The 19018-nt window shown below is 42.8% G+C and overlaps 1 long non-coding RNA gene across 2 annotated transcripts; it reads left to right on the forward strand.

The window, feature by feature from the left end:
* Positions 1–372: 372 nt before the first annotated feature.
* Positions 373–13661, forward strand: LOC149124823 (uncharacterized). 2 transcript variants are annotated; one of them, XR_016212504.1, is made up of 4 exons: positions 373–498; positions 3271–3391; positions 9244–9334; positions 13181–13661. It is a non-coding gene; the product is annotated as an uncharacterized LOC149124823 (long non-coding RNA). The 2 variants fall into 2 exon arrangements; XR_016212503.1 differs by lacking the exon at positions 373–498 and having other exon boundaries at positions 3042–3391.
* The last annotated feature ends 5357 nt before the right edge of the window (positions 13662–19018 follow it).

Genomic DNA, 19018 nt, shown 5'->3' on the forward strand with positions numbered 1-19018 from the left:
TATGGTTCCCCCCCCCCACCATAAGTGCGTTAACTTTGTTCTTTTCACCTTAAATTTTTACAAGCCTCACCCCCTGGAAAGCCGCCAGCAGTGAGACACAGGCCCAACCCAGTTGCCTCTGGTTCCATAGAGGGACCCAACCACCCAACAGTGGAAGGGGCCTGATCCCCGCGTAACAATGGGGAGAGGTTTTGCTGGTGTCTTTCCAGAGACCGCTCCACAGCCTGTACGGATACCGGCGGCAATGTCAAACCCTAGACCCCAACAAGCCTCCAACAAACCAACTTCAGTGTCTTTCCCTGAACAACAAAGATCCTCTTCAGATCACTTAGCGCTTAAATGGCAGGGACCTTACCAGGCGCTACTGAGCACGACTACCTCCGTGAAATTAGGGTTGAACCGCTACCTCCTAAGTCTTCCCAGGTGAACGCAAAAGACACACCTGACTATTCCCGTAAGCCAGTCAGAGACCTCAAGTACTTCTTCAAAAGCAAAAAGGTAAGTAAAGCTTTTTCTTTCATCACATCAAGACGACCACACCTTACGGCAGATGTGCTGTACCTGCCTCCTTTGAGTCTCTCTGGGAGCTGTTGTTGACAATAAAACTTCTAATGTGTTCTTTTATTGTAATCCTCTATGCTCAAGTGAATGGGCTTATAATCTATCACCAGCCACTACCTGGGAGTCTGTAAGATAGATTCTTTTGATCTTGAAGGGGCACTCCACTTACAAACGGTCTTGTTCCAGTTTTGCTCATCCTAATTAACAAACGTATATGTTTCAGAACTCAACAATTTCTGGGAGTAACTGACCATGCAGGGGACACAGACATTGGCAGTGACTGACACTGCTCCAGCTTACAAGGTGAATCTGTTAGATGAATAGGCAGAGTCTTCCAGACCCGGGATAGGCAGGGCCTGCACCACGCCCCTCATACATTACACCAGGAAGCAGCTATAGAAGATACGACGATTCTAGCCCTTCAGTATCCCTTAGGATTAAGGGAATAGAGTCTCTAAAGGGGGGAATGATGTAGGCAGGTATATAGAATTAGGTTTGTGAGCTGGAAGACCACTTCACCATCCTCCCTGTGTGACCACACCTGCGTGCCCACCTGCCAATCAGAACAGGGTGGGCCCAGCCTTTTTTCCCTTTGCCCTTCTTTTTCCTTTCGGCCCTTAATCCCCTTGCTAGACACGCTCCAATTTAACCCCAAGCTCACTGCGGGTTGCGGTTCGTCGCTGTACCGTGCTAAGCAGGGTCACACTTGTCCTGAAACAGAGGGGGAGATGTGGGTGATCCTGTACCTGGTGGGGAGCCTGCCTGCCCTGCCCACGTAGGTGGCTGAGAGGGCATGGAGCACCGTGCTCCCGGGAAGGACTCCCGAAGCCTACTCTCTCTCTACCTCTCTCTGTAACTCTGCCTTTCAAAAGTAATACATCTTAAAAAAAAGAAAAAATTCAATAGGTTTCCATGAGGACTGGAAAGGCAGCAAAAATGTCTTAATTCTCAAAGTGCTCTTTCACATCATATCTCCTTCCTCTTTCTCTCTCTCTCTCTCTCACTGAACAGTTTAATCTCTTTGGTTTGTTTTTCTTCTTTAAATACACATACAAGGTCCTGCCTTCTAGCCCTCTGATACCACTCAGTGGAATAAATTTATTTTTAACATTTTCTTATGTAAGTAGCACTTCAGAGTAGAATGTGTTTCTTTCAGTCACTAATGTATTCCCTTCCTTTCCCTCTGAAAATTCTAGGAGATAAATTTCATATGATTTTCAATCCTTACCTGGGTTTTGATTGTAGACTTGTGATAAGAGTTATTATTTATCACGTATTAAAGAAACGAAGACAGAATATTGACGGACAGAACTGACCAAGAGTTTTTGACTGGAATTACATAACTAATTATTTGGAAGTTTTGGCCTAAATTACTGTGCTGAGGACAGAACTGGATTAGTGGGAAAAGGTACCAAGAACAATTAGTGGTGTCTGTCAGGGCTTCAGAAATGAAAATGCCAATAAGCAAGGCTTGGCTCTTCCTGACCCGACGGAAAGCGTGTACGGAAAATGTCTTTTTACTTCTAGCTTAACTTCAGTGAATTTAGCATCTTCATTTGTAAAGTGAAGACAACGATGTCCTCAAAATATACATGCGAGTGTCTGTTAGAGCTGTTACTATACAACTGAACTGAGTTGAAGTTAATTGAACCCCACACCTAAAACAGCATCACCATGCGAGGCTAACTCAGGCAAATGCAATGATAGCACTAAAATACGCATTCCAAAGTCACAATTTAACAGCTCCAGGGTCTACAGTCAAGCATGTGTTCTACCTGCTGTGGAAAAGAACTACACTATGTGATATAGGAGAAAGAAAATCAATAATTGTTTTATAAACAATTTGTCTTCTTAGGAAACCCTTTGCTACCTTGAAATGTTTGTGTTGCTATTGGAGTATCTTTATATAACTTGCATTTTCTTTGTGCAAAATCTTGCCTGTATTTTTGAAGTTCAACACACATACATTCTCTTGCTTCTATACTGACTTTGGGATCCCTTGTTCTTTGAGTCCTAACCTCCTTGTTAGTTGTTCCCCGGTAACTGAATTTAGGTTCCTTGTTCTCTAGGGAATGGGTTATTTCTTGAGAACAGGTTATTTCTATTTTTCTCTATTCATCTAGCTGGCTCTTTTCCTTTTGAGTGATCCACATCAGTATCTGCAATAGTTTTACACAATATTGTAGGGACCTGTTTTGGGGTTCCCCTTGCTAGGATCAGTGCCACTGTCACCAGAGATTGCAAGTGGATTGTAACACTGGTCCCTTTATTACTTTTAGGAAGTTTTTCATGAGTAATCAGTTCTACTATATGTCAAGGGCTTTTAATATGTAATTATTTTTCCTCTTTTTTATTCTAATTTTTAATTTTTTCGCAGATCTTACTCATTTTGTCTTGTATTTGGGGCTTTTTCCACCAAGGTCTGTGGCCAGTTCGATTAGTACTTGGACTCACTTTTTCCCCAAATACCACCTAACCTTCCCGCATGCATGTCTCTGCAATACTTACTAGGTGGTGGAATTCCCGCCCCGCATAATTACGTATCCCTTTTGACAGCCAGCCTCGAATTTAAGGTGCTTGTTTGATTCTGGAGGCCCGTTTCAGCCTTCCCAGAGCCGGCCTCACCAAGGCTTGCGGGAGGCGGCTACTGCTTGACTCTAGGTGGGTATTGGCTAGCCCAGACCAGAGCCGATCTTAGCGCATCTCTAGGCCACGCGTCTTTTGCAGGTGGCTACTGCCTGAAGGCCCACGCAGGGTCTCAAAAATCCTGGATGTGACTTTTAACCACCGAGGCGGCGCTGGTTCCATTAAGGATCTGACTATCCAGTAGGTAAGTCATGCATTCCAATTCACACAGCACACCTGGCAAAACCAGCCACCCCAGGCTCCCAGAGTACCTCCTCGAGGGCAGGGGCTCAGGGCATCTGCACAGGTGGTCCCTCTGCACGCAGGGCCGACGGGGAAGTGGGCGAGCGGGCTCCAGCACGCCAGCCCGGAGCCTCGTGGCCAGCTCAGCCTCGGGGTCAGGTGAGCTCAGAGCCTCGTGGCCAGCTCAGCCTTGGGGTCCGGTGAGCTCAGAGCCTCTTTGTGAGCTCAGCCTTGGGGTCAGGTGAGCTCAGAGCCTCTTTGTGAGCTCACCCTCGGAGTCAGGTGAGCACAGGGTGGGCTGGGAACGCTCTCGTGAGAAGCCTGAGAAGTCTGGGTCCCTCAGTCTGCGGTTAGAAGGGCTGATCAGGTCCCCAGGAGGGTGTGTGCCGGCCTTCGGTGGTTCTTACCATCCACGCTGGTCTCCTACAGTCAGCCTAGCTCTTGCTTATTTCTTGTTTAATTCCAGTCCTTACCCTTGATGATGCAGAAATTACTTCCACTTTGAGTTTCAACTTCAGAAACCCTCTTCAAGCAACTGGTTTTAGATGGACAGGTAGATAGTAGCTTTCTATGACAACATGAATTATGTTGACATTCAGGAACCTGAATTTTTTCCTATGATACGAGCTTAATTTTCCCATGTTGGTGCTGTTGAGAAAAATACGCCAACAGTTTGTTTTCTTCTCCTAAACACTACATATTATTATATTGATAGCTTTCTTCCCATACAAATCAGTAAGATGCTAACAGTTTTTTACCTTGAACATTTTGACATATTTAGATTTTTTAAATGATAACTCATGGCCGCAATTTTCAGGAAAGATTATTTAAAATTATTTGTTAATTATGAATCATATTCCAGCCCTTCAAATATCCAAAATAAAGGTTTTTGCTATTTAAAAGCTAACAGTCTTGATGTAGGGCTTTGAAATTCAGCAGTCAACCATATACCATATGAACAGAATTATTTAGTGCACTATCCTCCCTAACCTCTGACTCTGGGATCCACTAATGAATCTTTATACTTTTGGTTTAGCACACAAAATGCCCTTGTTATAGGCCTTCATTGGCATCCAAACCATATTTGTTTGCTTTTTTCATTACTATATTGAAATACCTGAGACAGCCAACTTACAAAGGAAAAAGGTTTATTTCAGCTCATGGGTTTGGTTGTTCATAGTCCACGTTTGGCTGAACCTCTGCTTTGGCCTCTGGTGAGAATGTTCTTGTGGCAGCCCCAATGTGGGTACAGAGCTTCACAAGGCAAGAGACAGTAAGAGTTGTGTAGAGGAAAGATCACATGGTCAGCCAGTGAGCAGGGAGCAGAGGGAAAGAGTGAGAGTAGATTCAAATTTAAGCTCTCATGACAAACCTCTCCAAGAACTGCCTTCCAAGGGCATATCCCCAGTGACTTAAGAACCTCCACTAGACCCATGTCCAATATCATAATTGATTAAGTTCCCACCTTGTTAGGATCAGCAATGTGTGACTTAAGTCTTGTCTAAGTTAAGGGGTTGTATCATATTCAAACCAAAGCACAAATCATGGTTAGAGGCCTAGATTTACTCTGTCCAAATTACTCCAACCCTTTCTGAAATCAAGGTGTGTCAGTCAACACACTCCCTACTCCCATCTCACTGCTGCCACCTTCTGGTCATGAGAGTTGGTTTTGACACCATTTGCACATGGGCTTCAATAATAACCCTTCAAACTTGTGGGTTTGTACAATTTGGTTTAAAAAAGAAATATACTTGATTTTGAATTAAACCTTAACTATTTAACCCACAAGCTCCCTAATTTTGTTATCTTATTTTATTTAGGACTTTTAAGATTCACCATACTGGCATAATGCAGTCATAACAATAAGCTTTTTTTTTTTTTTTTTTTGCCTCATACTTGCAACTCTGATGAAAATACGTTGCCTTCATCTCTAAATTATTGTACCTACTGTTCTAGTTTAAATTTAAATTCTGAACGAAACACATGATTAGTTGAATACCACCTACATGTCAGTGGGAGGTTATAACAAGCACTTTGATATGGACAAGCATTTCATGAACTGAGGATAACAGAATTGATCTGATATGCCTGGATTGGCTCACTGGCTCAGGGCCAATGGCAGATGTGATGTGGGTGGACAGCTATTGGAGCTGGACGAGGCTGCATCCCCAAACATCCCACTCACTCTGTGAAGGCACCAGAATGTTACTGATAGAATCATGGCTCTCATTACATCAAAAGTGTGGAGAAATGTGGATGGATAAGACATATAAGAATCAATAAAGTCAGAAGGAGTCTTAAGATTATCATTAAAATGCCAACAGTGAACTTGTGAAAACGTATGTGTCCTTTACAAAATAATGAAAAACTAAGAATATAAACTTTAATTTCTTCAACAAAACTGTAGATCCAGTTATGCCCTCTCTAAAGCTGAGACAGAGTTTACCTGTCACCGCTGGAAGATTGAATCAACAGGGACTCCTTTCACCTTCTAGCAGGAGGTCAAGGCTTGGCCCAATTCCAATTACACGGACCAGGGTAAAGGCTCCTGCTGACGGTAGTACCTCTGACTGCCTTTCAGAATCAGATGCCAACAGGGTAAAGCAGGGCGTCCAAACTCAGATTCCTAGAGAGTCTAGGTTGGCAAGCCAAACCAGGAAAGCAGTTTCTTGTACTCAGGTTAACTAAGAAAAGCACACAATCACGGGAAATAGCAAGTGACATCACACCTCAGTGTTTAGGCGACATCATCCAGTTTCTGATGCCATCACCTATTCATTCCTGAGACGATAAAAGAGGAGAGGTGGATTGAGCTTGGAGTTCTAGAGACCAGGAAGTCCAAGAGCCTGGCACCAGATCTGCTTGGATCAGCCCTCTGGGTACCCCATCTCATGGCAGAAGGTATCATGTACTAAGACAAAGTAAGTGTACCAAAGACAGCTCAGTTTTCCAACCAAGTGACTTCCAATAACTATTAATCTGATAACCCCTTAATCCATAAATGAGTTAATCCATTCATGAGGATAGACTCTTCATGAACCAATCAAACCCCAGGTACTATTAATACATGACTTTGGGAGTTAAGTCTCCAACATGCAATTTGATGAACACATTCAAACCACAGCACAGAGAGATGGCAATTATCATCTAGTGAAAAAGTAACCAGATCTATCTAAAAGAGTGGCCTCAAAGTTTACTATCTAATAATGTAGGCTCTGTATGCTACAGCATTGTGTGTGTGTGTGTGTTTGTGTTTAAAGAAACCATTGCTTCATTCTCTATGAGCTTTCTCTTTATTTTTAAGAGTTTGCAGATAACTCAATTTTCTAAAAGTTTTTGTTGACAGACACAAAAAGAGAGACAGAAAGACAGGGCTCCTATTCACTGATTCACTTCTCAAATGTTCTCCAATAGCTAGAGCTCAGCCAAGCCCATGTCAAGATCTAGAAACTCAACCCAAATTTCTCATATAGGTGGCAAGACCTTGACTGCCTGAGCCATCACCTTCTGCCTCCCAGGGCTATCGGGAAGCTAGAATTGGGAGTGGAGCCATGACCCTAACCAAGGCCCTCATGCAGGCATCCCAATTTATGGCCTAACTGAGAAGCCAAATGCCTACTCCAGGTACTCCATTTTTTTAAATCAGTGTTGTAGCCAAAGGAGATATTGACTACCAAATGAGCAGCCCAACAATAGGTAATTCTGCAATTAAACTAACTGTTTCATAAACCAGCATTTTAGGATTCTCCTCTTCGGAGTTCACTCAGTGATTCGTCCTGGATTCCTTTAACATTCTGAGTGCCTGTTCTTAAAGGTCTGGCGTGACAAAGCTTGACTGGGGTCTCCACCAATTTAGACTACACCATCAGCCTCAGCTGGAAGACCAAATTGAGGCAAGCTCAGAAACATCATGTGAATCTAATTCACTCTTCAGAAAACTGAACTTGGATGTGGGGTCAAAGGTCCCCAGAAAACTGTGCTGGGATGTGGGTTCAAAGCAGTGAAGTTACAGAATTTGCTCCCAGAACATGTCTTGGACATTTCCTTCTCCTGTAGCATGACAGATACAGTCAGTTGATAAAGAATCAGTGATTTCATCCAGCCTGCCAGTCCTTTTTATATATAAAAGGCTTTCTCTTTGCACCTTTAATACAGACATCTAACTCCCAGAAGAACAAAACCAAATTGTTTTAGAGAATAGCCTTTCCCAAATCCTGGGTTGATAACAATGTCTACACAGACCAGGTTTATAGTGGGAATTATGATTTACAACACACATTCATGTCAAAGTGCCACACCATTGCAGGTTTCATGCATTTATGCTTGACCACACGCCATGTAAATTGTCTATGGAGATTCACTTCTCCATGAGTCTCTTGCACGTTGACATATCTTCTTTCTCAGTGAGGCCTTGACTGTCTTTTGTGGCGGGCACTCTTTCCACGTGTATTTATCTAAGGAGCAGCCTGGGCAGACAGAGGAAGTCTTCCTCTGGAACAAATACTGAGGATGCTCACTGCTCGCTAGGATCTGAACAGGATTTGTCTCCCAAATTCATACTTAAGTTTAAACCCCAATGTTGTGTTGGAGGTGCTAGAAGGGTGGAGACCGGACTCAGTTAGGGACCACTGAGTAGGAGGTCCTTGTTTAACTCTGGACACACCCTTGGAAGGCAGCCCTTATGAGAGGCTGAGTTACAAAAGCCTCACTGGGTCTAGACACTCTGTTTCCTGGCTCACTGCATGGCCCGTCCTCCACATCTGCTCTACCATTGCCATCCTATGCCCTTAGCTTTTGGGCTAAGCACTGGAATCCAATTAGTCTTGGACTATGAACTTCCAAAACCATGGAAGCCTAAATAAATCTCTTCATAAGTATATTGTCTTTTTTTAAATAAGATTTATTTATTTACTTATTCATTTATTTGAAAGGCACAGTAAAAGAAAGAAAGAGATAGAGAGAGAGAAGTATTAAAGGTTTGGAGAAAGTTGACACCACAGCCAGACATAGGGGTTAGGGGATTACTTTGTTTTTTTCCTGCTACAAAGCAACTATTTAACACATGCCATCTGCTACAGAGCAAATATTTAATATATGCCATAGTGTGGTGCCAATTCTCAATTTGTGTCACTGTTAAGTTCACTCCCCGTCCAGCTCTCTCTGCTGTCATGTGAGCCTCAGGACACTATTCATTTAGGCCTTTTTAATGCACCCGTGTGCTGTTGCATTCAGTCAGTAGGAGGCACCAACTGGAGAACAAAGTATAATTTAAAGAGGGGAGATTATTCATTCCTTAGCTCCCTGTCTGCCTCATCAAGATTTAGCAGAAACTGCATTATCCCCCAAAGTCTGCCAATTCTGCCTACTACCATCTTACACAGCCTGGTCTTTATGGGCCTACCTTGCTAGCAGCTTCCTGATGCTCCTAGACTCTGCCTGTCTCACCATCCCTCGATGACTCCCCTGATCACAGTTCTAAAGACAGCCCCTCCCATATGCAACCTAAAATTATTGTTTTTAATTTGAGAGATAGAGGAAGAGAGTCAAAGAGAAACAGACAAGTAGACAGAGGGAGAAAGAGTTCCCATTCACTGGTTCACTGCTCAAGTGTCAAATGCCAAAAACCTCCAGGGCTGGAAATTCAATCCAGGTGTCTGGAACCCAAGATCTTGTGAAATCAGAAATGGAGCCAGAATTTAAACTCAGGTATTTCAAATGGGACATGGACATTATTGCTTGAGCGTGTTATCTGCTTTTTTCTCATAATCTGCCTGATATATCCAAGCCCTAAAAATACATTATTTCTCATCTCAGTATTCTAGTAAGAATGCCCAAGTTCAGAGAGATTAAGTAACTGGTCCGGATTGCTTGATCCCTAAGGAGAAGACCCCAGATCTAAGCAGAGGTGAGTCATTTCCGAAGCTTGTACTGTTTTAGTTAGTCAGGTTGCCTTTCAAACAGTGTTGACAATTCAGTTGTTTGGCTTCACCAGTAGAAATGCAATAATAGCAATCATGCTGTAAAACATTGTTGTACTGCTCCTGCAAAGTTGTTGAAATTTAAAAGGTGAAATAATAATGAAAGACCCAAATAATGAAGTGCCTACAAGATTCATCCTGAATAAATAGATAAATACATAAATGAAGTGCTTTTCCAGTCCAGATGCTATTCATTTATTGCTTTGTGTGTCCCAACAGAGCACTTATGTCTGTCTGAATAAAAGGATTTTTTAAATGCAATCTCTGCAAAGCTTTCCCAGTTAATTAACCAGGATTAAAAACAAAAACCTGCTACTCATAATTATCGCTAGCTGTCCATCACTGTGTGAAGAAGAGCTTAAAGAAAAGTGTTAACATTTAAAGAACAACAAACAGGAGAGTTGCAATAAAAACATTCTTGAGGATGACTCTGAATTTGTTTTCACTAGAGCCTGTCCAGGAAGTTTAGAGCAGTGTGGGAAATGCCCATCTTGTTCCCCTCAGTTGGTTAGGAACATAGTGGCCTCTCTTCTGCACAGCTATGGAGGAAAACAAATGTCCCAGCTGACAGGCTGGCAACCACCAGACACATCTTTTGGAAAAATTAAAACTCTCATTGTTTCCTCCGACTTTCTCAGTTATATTCAGTTCATTCCTCTGTGTATTGATGTTCCTGATTTTCAGTAACTCCCATGCTTCAGTTTAATTAAAAGGACTTTTTAAAGAAATTTACTTGACAATTAAGTCATTTTATATGAAATCATATATTGTCCCTGTTTTGTACCTTTGTATTTATGCATGGGAATAGTGTTTCCTAACATAGTTGAAGGAAAAACCAACCACCCTTATTTTAGTAGAAGTGCCAGTTGTGAACCTCCACATATGTTCTGCTACTTAAAAATTCTTATTAAGGATTTTTTTTGACAGGCAGAGTTAGACAGTGAGAGAGAGAGACAGAGAGAGAAAGGTCTTCCTTCCATTGGTTCACCCCCTATATGGCCGGGAAGGCCGGCGCATTGCGCCGATCCAAGGCCAGGAGCCAAGTGCTTCCTCCTGGTCTCCCATGGGGTGCAGGGCCCAAGGACCTGGGCCATCCTCCACTGCACTCCCAGGCCACAGCAGAGAGCTGGACTGGAAGAGGAGCAACCGGGACAGAATCTGGCTCCCCGACAGGGACTAGAACCCCGGGTGCCGGCACCGCAGGCAGAGGATTAGCCTATTGAGCCGCGGCACCGGCCCTAAGGATTTCAATGTCCAAAATTCTTTGAATAGCACTTCTGGGCTGGACAATTCTCTATAGATGTGGGCCTTTGAGGTATTTGTTTTATTTTTGAAAAGATTTATTTATTTGAAAGGCAGAGTTGCAGAGACACAAGGAAAGAGAGAGAGAGAGAGAGAGAGAGAGAGAATCTTCCATCCCCTGGTTCACTCTCCAAATGGCCACAACAGCCAGGGCTGGGCCAGGCCAAAGCCAGGAGCCAGGAACTCCATCTGGGTCTCCCACATGGGTACAGGGTCCCAAGGACTTGGGCCATCTTCTGCTGCTTTCCCAGGCACATCAGCAGGGAGCTGGATTGGAAGAGGAGCAGCGCTTGAACCAGTGCCCATATGGGATGTTGGCATCGCAGGAAGTTGCTTAACCTGCCGCATTACAATGCCAGCCCTGATATTTGTGGTTTTTTTTAAATACTTTTTAGACTTCTTGGGAAAAATAGAAATTCAAGGATAAAAGGCTTCCCTGAATGTTGCCACAATTACTGAAAGGTTTGTAAACCAAAGTGTTCAATAACAACACTGAAAGCATTTTCAATAGTAAAATGGTCAAAAGGCAGGGAAAGTACAGGGACCATTGAAAGGTCACTCCAAGTACCCCTGACGCACAATAAAGTGTCTATGCTGGGAGCTGGAAAACCCAAAACAAAGAACAGGCTCTTTAAGCCCTGTCTCAGGGGCTGGGGTGAGTCATCCGAGATCTCCAAGTCCAGCGAACGCTGCCTTGCACACCTTATCCCAACTTCAAGCGGCTAAACTTCACACTGGGACCCAGCAAGAAGGAGGTCTATCAGATTAGTACACAGGAAGCAAAGAGCATTTGTTTTAAAAAAGACAGCTCCACTCCTTCCTTCCAAGCCTTTGACGCTCCTCACAGGACTCAAGGTTAGGCTGTTCCTTCCAGATACGTCTCACAGACTACACGTCCAACTCCCCTTCCAAAGCTGCGCTCATTGTCACTGCTGTCTTGTTAGAGCGCGGCGTGAGCTGACCAAGGGTCTCTGCCCTGCCCGACCAAACTTTCTCCCAGGCTCTTGCTTTAAAAATCCAGTCCTAGCAAGAGTCCCACCCCCCAATACCAGGTGGCCCTGATGTCTGTTAAAGTTCATCCTCCACCATTCCCCGCATGATGTCTGATTAATGTGGCATTTTTAAGTGAAAATACCGATAGGTCAGTTTAGCCAGAAAATCCCTCACTCCTCTTCTTTCTTAGTAATTTTCCAACAACAGCCTTCCTCCCCCCGCACCCCCACACACTTTGCTCCATTGCTGTAAATATCCAACTGCTCATGCGGTACAGAGTTGAGGCCAGTGTCTCTCCCACATGGAAAAGTCCCAGTGTAGTGGCCTCTGTACATATCCTGCTGTTCCTGAATAAAGTCTGCTTTGACAGGTCCTTTCCTTTTCTTTCACTCTGTGAGTTGGTAGCTGTGTAACTATTTGAAAAATTGGAAAATGTGTGCCCTTAAGAATGCCTGCAGGGCCCAGTGCTGTGGCGTAGCAGGTAATGCCCTGCCTGCCGTGCCAGCGTCCCATATGGTTACTGGTTCGAGTCCCGGCTGCTCCACTTCCAATCCCGCTCCCTGCTATGGCCTGGGAAAGCAGTAAAAGGTGGCACAAGTCCTTGGGCCCCTGCACCCATGTGGGAGACCAGGAAGAAGTTCTGGGCTCCTGGCTTCGGGTCGGCGCAGCTCCGACCATTGTGGCTAATTGGGGAGTTAACCAGAGGATGGAAGACCTCTCCCTCTCTCTCTCTCTGTCTGCCTCTCCTTCTCTGTGTAACTCTGACTTTCAAATAAATAAATCTATAAAAAAGAATGCCTGCAGACATGCATATGTGTGTAGTTGTCTCTGGGTGGATGGATGATAGAGATTTTTGATAGATGATGGATGATGATGATAGATATAGGTAAATTATAGCTGTAACTAGATATATGAGGGGAATGAGAAGGCCATGCCAAGATGGCCACTGGCAAGCAAGCTTCAGTTACTCAGGAGTGGCTCGGAAACCCCCTGGGAAATCCCCTGGGAAACCACCTGGCAATGGAGCCTGTCTGGCAACAGACTGTGATTGGATGGCTTTGGATACTGCCTGGCAACAGGCTGTGATTGGTTAGGACATAAACAGCCCCTTGACCAGATTGGCTGCCTTGGCTATTTAAGCCGCTGTACCAACTGAAATAAAAGAGTCTGTGGGCTGCTCGCCTCTGGCCCGCTTTCACCCGACTCCCGGGGTCTGTGTGGTGACTCTGCGCCTCTTGCACCCACCACACTCCTCCTCTCAGAATGAATCCACAGCAACAGATATACAAAAATCTGTAGAAATGTTAATATGAATATAATGTGTTTTCAGAACCAGGAGTATACCTTAGCTCTGGCTGATATACAAGTATTTTTTTTAAAGAAGGTGTACAACACTTCCACAAATAGTCCTTTATATTGAAGTTATTCCTCAAATTCTTTTTTCTGTCTTCTGACTCTGCCTTTATTCCTTCCTACAGGATACAATCTGCAGTTCTATATTGTATTCAAAATTTAAGTGCTTTTGTATATTCAAAAATTCACAAATGATCACTACTATAAAATTGAAAAACTGTTGTGGAACCCAAGACCTGGGCACACGTGCCTGGCACTCACTTAGCCAGTCAAGGACACTGGACTCCAGGAAGAAAAGGAGTATTTATTTGCAAAGCACAGAGGAAGGAATACAGGAAGCTATCACTTAATTTTTAAACTCCTGATGGATTAAAGATAAGGAATCCTACAGATGCAAGTTGGGGCTGAGCAACACGAATTCAGCTTGTGTGCAGCTCTCCAGTTGGACCATGTGATTGGTCAGTGGCAGGATGACCTCATGAGTATTGTGATCTGGGAACGTGTGGGGATGGAGGTACCTACAGCACCATCCTCTCAATTCAGTAAGTTAATTTTAGCAAGAGGTTGGGCTGCAGTTACCAAAGAAGGACAAAGAAATGAAAGACGAATGGAAGGAGATGAAGAGACTGTGGGAGATTAGGTTTCAAAATCAAATGAGAACAAACAGAATAGAAACAACGTTCTCCCTAAAAAACAACATTGAACAAAACAAATATAATGTGTTAAATTATTTAGGTCTTGCTGTCATTCTAAGAAATGCTTCACATTTTACTTGAGCAAACTGTCAGAACATTTCTTAGGATTCCAAATCAATGATTACATAGTGTTGATATCTAGAACTTGCTTATTATGTTTCATAAGAAGCTTAGAAGAAATAATAGACAAACATACATGTGGCTGAAGTTTTTCCCACAGAAAATGAAAGCACACGCAGGCATTTTAAACTCATCCAACTCTGAGTTCCATCCTACACAAGACGAATGCTCTAGGACTCAGCAATACTCTTGGGCTTTAAAAGTTGAAAAATCTTTCTTCGCATATTTTCTAAGAAATTATTAATATTGGGAACCCTTGAGATTAGCCAGTCTATTGCTTTTTTAAGTGTTTAAATTTTTCTCAGTTGAAATCTTATCCAAAGCCGTTCGCCAATAAACATGTCATAAGCCAATAAACATGTATCTATTCTATTTGAAGTGATATTAGTGACCTGCTACAACATCGAATACACACTGCATCATCCTTTTCACATCAAAAACCAATAAGGCAGTCCCTCCGAAGGCTCACAAGGCACAACACACACAAACTCTCCAGGGTTAATACAGTTCTATCTGAAAATTGACTGAACTCGCCCAGCCTCCTGGAATCATGATCTTTCACATGAAGATATCATATCCATAGACTCTAAGTCTAAAGTTGGAGCTAATGTCAAAGTTGGGATGATGGACTGAATTTTTTATTCTTATTTTAGTCCTTTTTATTTTTTGCTTTACATGCTTATTTACATGCTTATTTAATTTTCAGTCTCCCACTAGTATATGTTTCATATATATTTCTGCTTATTTGTTTAAAAATACAGTTAGCAAGGTGTCCAGTGAGAATAAGCATCTTACTTAATTCTGATATACTGTAATAAAGGACTTAGTTGCATAGTTGTACATTAAGGAGCTGAAAGACAAAATCAGCAGTAGTAAAATCAGCCATTATGTTTGTACCTACCTTGCATTTTTATCTTTTCCATGTAAGCCCCTTGGTGCTAAAATCGTCTGAAACATTTCTCGCCCCTTGGAGCACATTCAAAATTTCTAAATAAGACTTTCATCATATCTGCAATCTGTTTGGAAATAATAATGAGAATTCATGAAAGTGTTTTATTTCAATTTTACTTGTATTATAGAAGACAGAGAAAAAGTTGATGATGACCATGGGGTTAGTATCCTTAGATATCTGAGTAGGTAACCCTCTAGTCTCCTTTAATCATGCATTCTAAAATTCCTCTTCTTAACAGAAATTTTTCTTTCCCACTTAAAAAAAATTACCAGTCATACATAGTTTAGCCCTCATCTTTGGTTACTTGACCCTAATATGCCTTTATTTAATCCTTTAAACTATTTGGTAAGACAGTTCTTCCCCACAAAAGTAAGATAATTGGGGTAGGCTTTGTTGCACATAGGGTTAAACTGCCACAGGGGACACCCACACACCGTGTCAGAGTGCCAGCTGTGATCCCAGCTCCTCAGCTTCCAATCTAGCTTCCTGTCGGTGCACCCTGGGGAACAGGTGCTGGGGCTTCTGTCGCCCACATGGGAGACCCAGATAAAGTTCCAGGTTCCTGTTTGAGCTTGGCCCTGGCCTTGCTCTAGCTATTGTGGACATTTAGAGGTGGGCCAGCAGGTAGAAGATTCATTCTCTCTCTCTTTCTCTCTCTCTCTCTCTCTCCTTCATACATTAAAATAAACATTAAAAATGTACTGTATATGTTCAATTGTTTGTATACCTATTTTATTTACTTTTCAGCTTCACTAAAACTTCTTCCCATTAACATCACTTCCTTTGAATAGTCTCCAAATAAAAGACTTTGTCCTATGTCTACAAGAATGAATTCCAGGTCACCTTTTTCATTGTGAGATATAGCACTTACAATTTTTAAATGTATCATGTAAATAATAGTTTAGAGAGAACAATCACCTCTCAGCTCAGGAAATAGAACATTGCCAGAAGGTCCCCATAGATTTTTCTTGATTCATAACCACTTCTCTCAGGCCTGAAGGTCGCTACATTCTTCAGCCATTTCAAGTTGCATTCACGGGTTGAGAATTTCAAACCATACATGTGATGATAGGAGCTGCAAATCGAAGGGTGAAGTGCCTTGTGGTTATAGCTCAGTGGTTTTTCCTGCCTTACTTGCCACATGGAATTGGATTGTAGTGCTCACCTTATCACTCTGGGGTCCTTCTTTTTATTCATAATTTTGGAACTCTCCTGCTTAGCTCCTCTAATGTCTCATAGACTTTATACTTTCATCTTGTGTGAGACTTAGCTTAAGTCTAATCCTAGCTGACCATAATCCAAGAAGAGTGAATTATTGTATCTCAATCCCAGTTCCCTGATGATATCACTCACCTGCTTATATTTTGTCATAGTTGTTATTTAGGATCTTCATGGAAGCATAGGGTCATCTATAATTCTCACAAGAGGGGAAAATATTGACAGTGACTGTAAAGAATCTGATATTGATTGGGTGAAAAGATTGCTATTCTGTGTGGAAAGAAGAAACCGAAAAAGGGTTTCAATTTGTTTTGGAACCAAGCAGTATGGTTTTCCTCGGGCAATGCTGACAACACAGAATCAGAAACATGAAATTCAAAGGCCAATTTTACCCTGGGCTTATGATTGACAAGTCGGTCACATCAGAAACAAAGGAGGATTAAGAAATGAGAAGATAATGAATGCACAGATCAGTTAGCAAAGCAGGAAACTGAAATAAAAAGAATCTGACAGGTCAGAAATAGGAGTGATTTGAAAGCCAAATATCAAGGAGCACATTTAATAGCAACAAATGCATGAGAAACACTTAAGGCAAGGAAGATTTTGAAAGTTCACAGTCCTATGGAGAATGCAGATTCCTATGTAACAATAATGAAAGGTCAGTTGTTCCCAGCATAACCAAACAAAGGACCAGATGGAAAGCACTGGGGCAGGAAGGCTGCCGTTCCTTGAAGACAGTTGTTTTTGAAGGCTAACATTTTTCCTTAGAAATATAATAATCAAAACTTAATATTTGATACATTTTCAGAATTCTTCTTGTATACCAGGCCTAAATTTTTGAAAGAAATATTTTGCTTTAGCAGAAACTTTCTTTTTAGTCCTCAAGCATTTTGGTATGCAACCAAAATATGTATTTGTTCACCTGGACCTTATGGCTGTGTGGCACACAGAGCATCTTGCAAGCATTTTAATTATGTGGATTTTCTCGATGATTCTTAGAACATTAATGTATTCTATTCTAGTATGAAATGCATACCTCATGTGTGAAAAACTAAACCACTTCCACTGGTAAGTGGATAGGCTTTATAAAATTTAAGATTTTAGGGCCGGCACTGTGGTGTAGCAGGTAAAGTCGCTGCCTGCAATGCAGGCATCCCATATGGGTGCCGGTTCGAGTCCTGACTGCTCCACTTCCAGCTCTCTGCTATGGCCTGGGAAAGCAGTAGAAGAAGGCCCAGGTCCTTGGGCCCCTGTATCCACGTGGGAGACCAGGAGGAAGCTCCTGACTCCTGGCTTCGGATCAGCCCAGCTCCAGCCATTGTGGCCAACTGGGGAGTGAACCAGCAGATAGAGAACCCACCCCCACTTCCTTCTCTCTCTATGTAACTCTGACTTTCAAATCGATGAATAAATCTTTAAAAAATTGATTTTTATTTATTATGTCATATGTACTAATTTATGAATATGTATTAGAGAAACAATGACTGGCATCATGAATCCATAATGTCACTGCTTAGATAAATTATATGTGTGTTTAAATTTAACTGTTAAATTAAATTTAAGGGGCTGGCATTGTGGTAAAATAGGTTAAGCTACCACCTGCGACACCAGCTTCCCATATGGGCACCAGTTCGAGTCCAATTTCTCTACTCTCATCCAGCTCCCAGCTGATGGCCTGGCAAAAGCGGCAAAAGATGGTCCAAGTGTTTGGGTCCCTACCATCCATGTGGGAGGCCTTCTGGAAGCTCTTGGCTCCTGGCTTCAGCCTGGCCCAGCCCCATACGATGCAGTCATCTGAAGAGTGAACCAGTGAATGGAACATCTCTGTGTGTGTGTGTGTGTTTCTCTCTCCTTCTCTGTAACTCTGACTTTCAAACAAATAAGTAAATCTTTTTTAAAAATTTAAGTGTTAAGTAAACAATAATATGGTTTGAATGCAATTAAGCAAAAGAATCGTGAAAGCAGTAAGTGAGTAAGGTAAGTCTGGAATACACTGAATTATATCATCTTGTACCCTAAAAGTCATTATTGCCCTGCCCTTTGCCAGATTCAAACTTAGAGTCTTTCTGAAACACATAAGGGAAAAAGTTATATTTATAACTGTCCATGGAAAGTGTATGTCCAGTGTGGATTCCACAGGAAATGGTCTAAAGATGCTTCAGTATATAAACTTTAACACTTTAAAACTTTACCTTGGCCGGCGCCGCGGCTCACTAGGCTAATCCTCCGCCTAGCGGCGCCGGCACACCAGGTTCTAGTCCCGGTCGGGGCGCCGGATTCTGTCCCGGTTGCCCCTCTTCCAGGCCAGCTCTCTGCTATGGCCAGGGAGTGCAGTGGAGGATGGCCCAGGTGCTTGGGCCCTGCACCCCATGGGAGACCAGGAGAAGCACCTGGTTCCTGCCATTGGATCAGCGCAGTGCGCCGGCCATGGCGGCCATTGGAGGGTGAACCAATGGCAAAGGAAGACCTTTCTCTCTGTCTCTCTCTCTCACTGTCCACTCTGCCTGTCAAAAAAAAAAAAAAAAAAAAAAACTTTACCACTCTTCTTGCTCACTTTTCCTTTGCAACCAAAGTTGAGACATGTCACAAAGAAGCAAGAAAAAGGAGTTAAAAGGGCTCCACAGCCAGGCTAGTAGAAAATTACATTTGGTAATTTTATATGCATTTTATGGACTTGGATAGTGATGTGTCCAATTTTACATAAAGGACGAACTTTTTTTTTTTTATTTGACAGGCAGAGTTAGACTGTGAGAGAGACAGAGAGAAAGGTCTATTTGGTCCATCCCCCAAGTGGCCGCTACGGCCGACGCTGTGCTGATCCGAAGCCAGGAACCAGTTGTTTCTCCTGGTCTCCCATGCGGGTGCAGGGCCCAAGCACTTGGGCCATCCTCCACTGCACTCCCGGACCACAGCAGAGAGCTGGACTGGAAAAAGAGCAACCAGGACTAGAACCCGGGGCCCATATGGGATGCTGGCAC

Source organism: Oryctolagus cuniculus, chromosome 8 (genome assembly GCF_051225735.1).
Source record: "Oryctolagus cuniculus isolate XC-2025 breed Fujian yellow rabbit chromosome 8, ASM5122573v1, whole genome shotgun sequence".
Classification (NCBI taxonomy): domain Eukaryota; kingdom Metazoa; phylum Chordata; class Mammalia; order Lagomorpha; family Leporidae; genus Oryctolagus; species Oryctolagus cuniculus.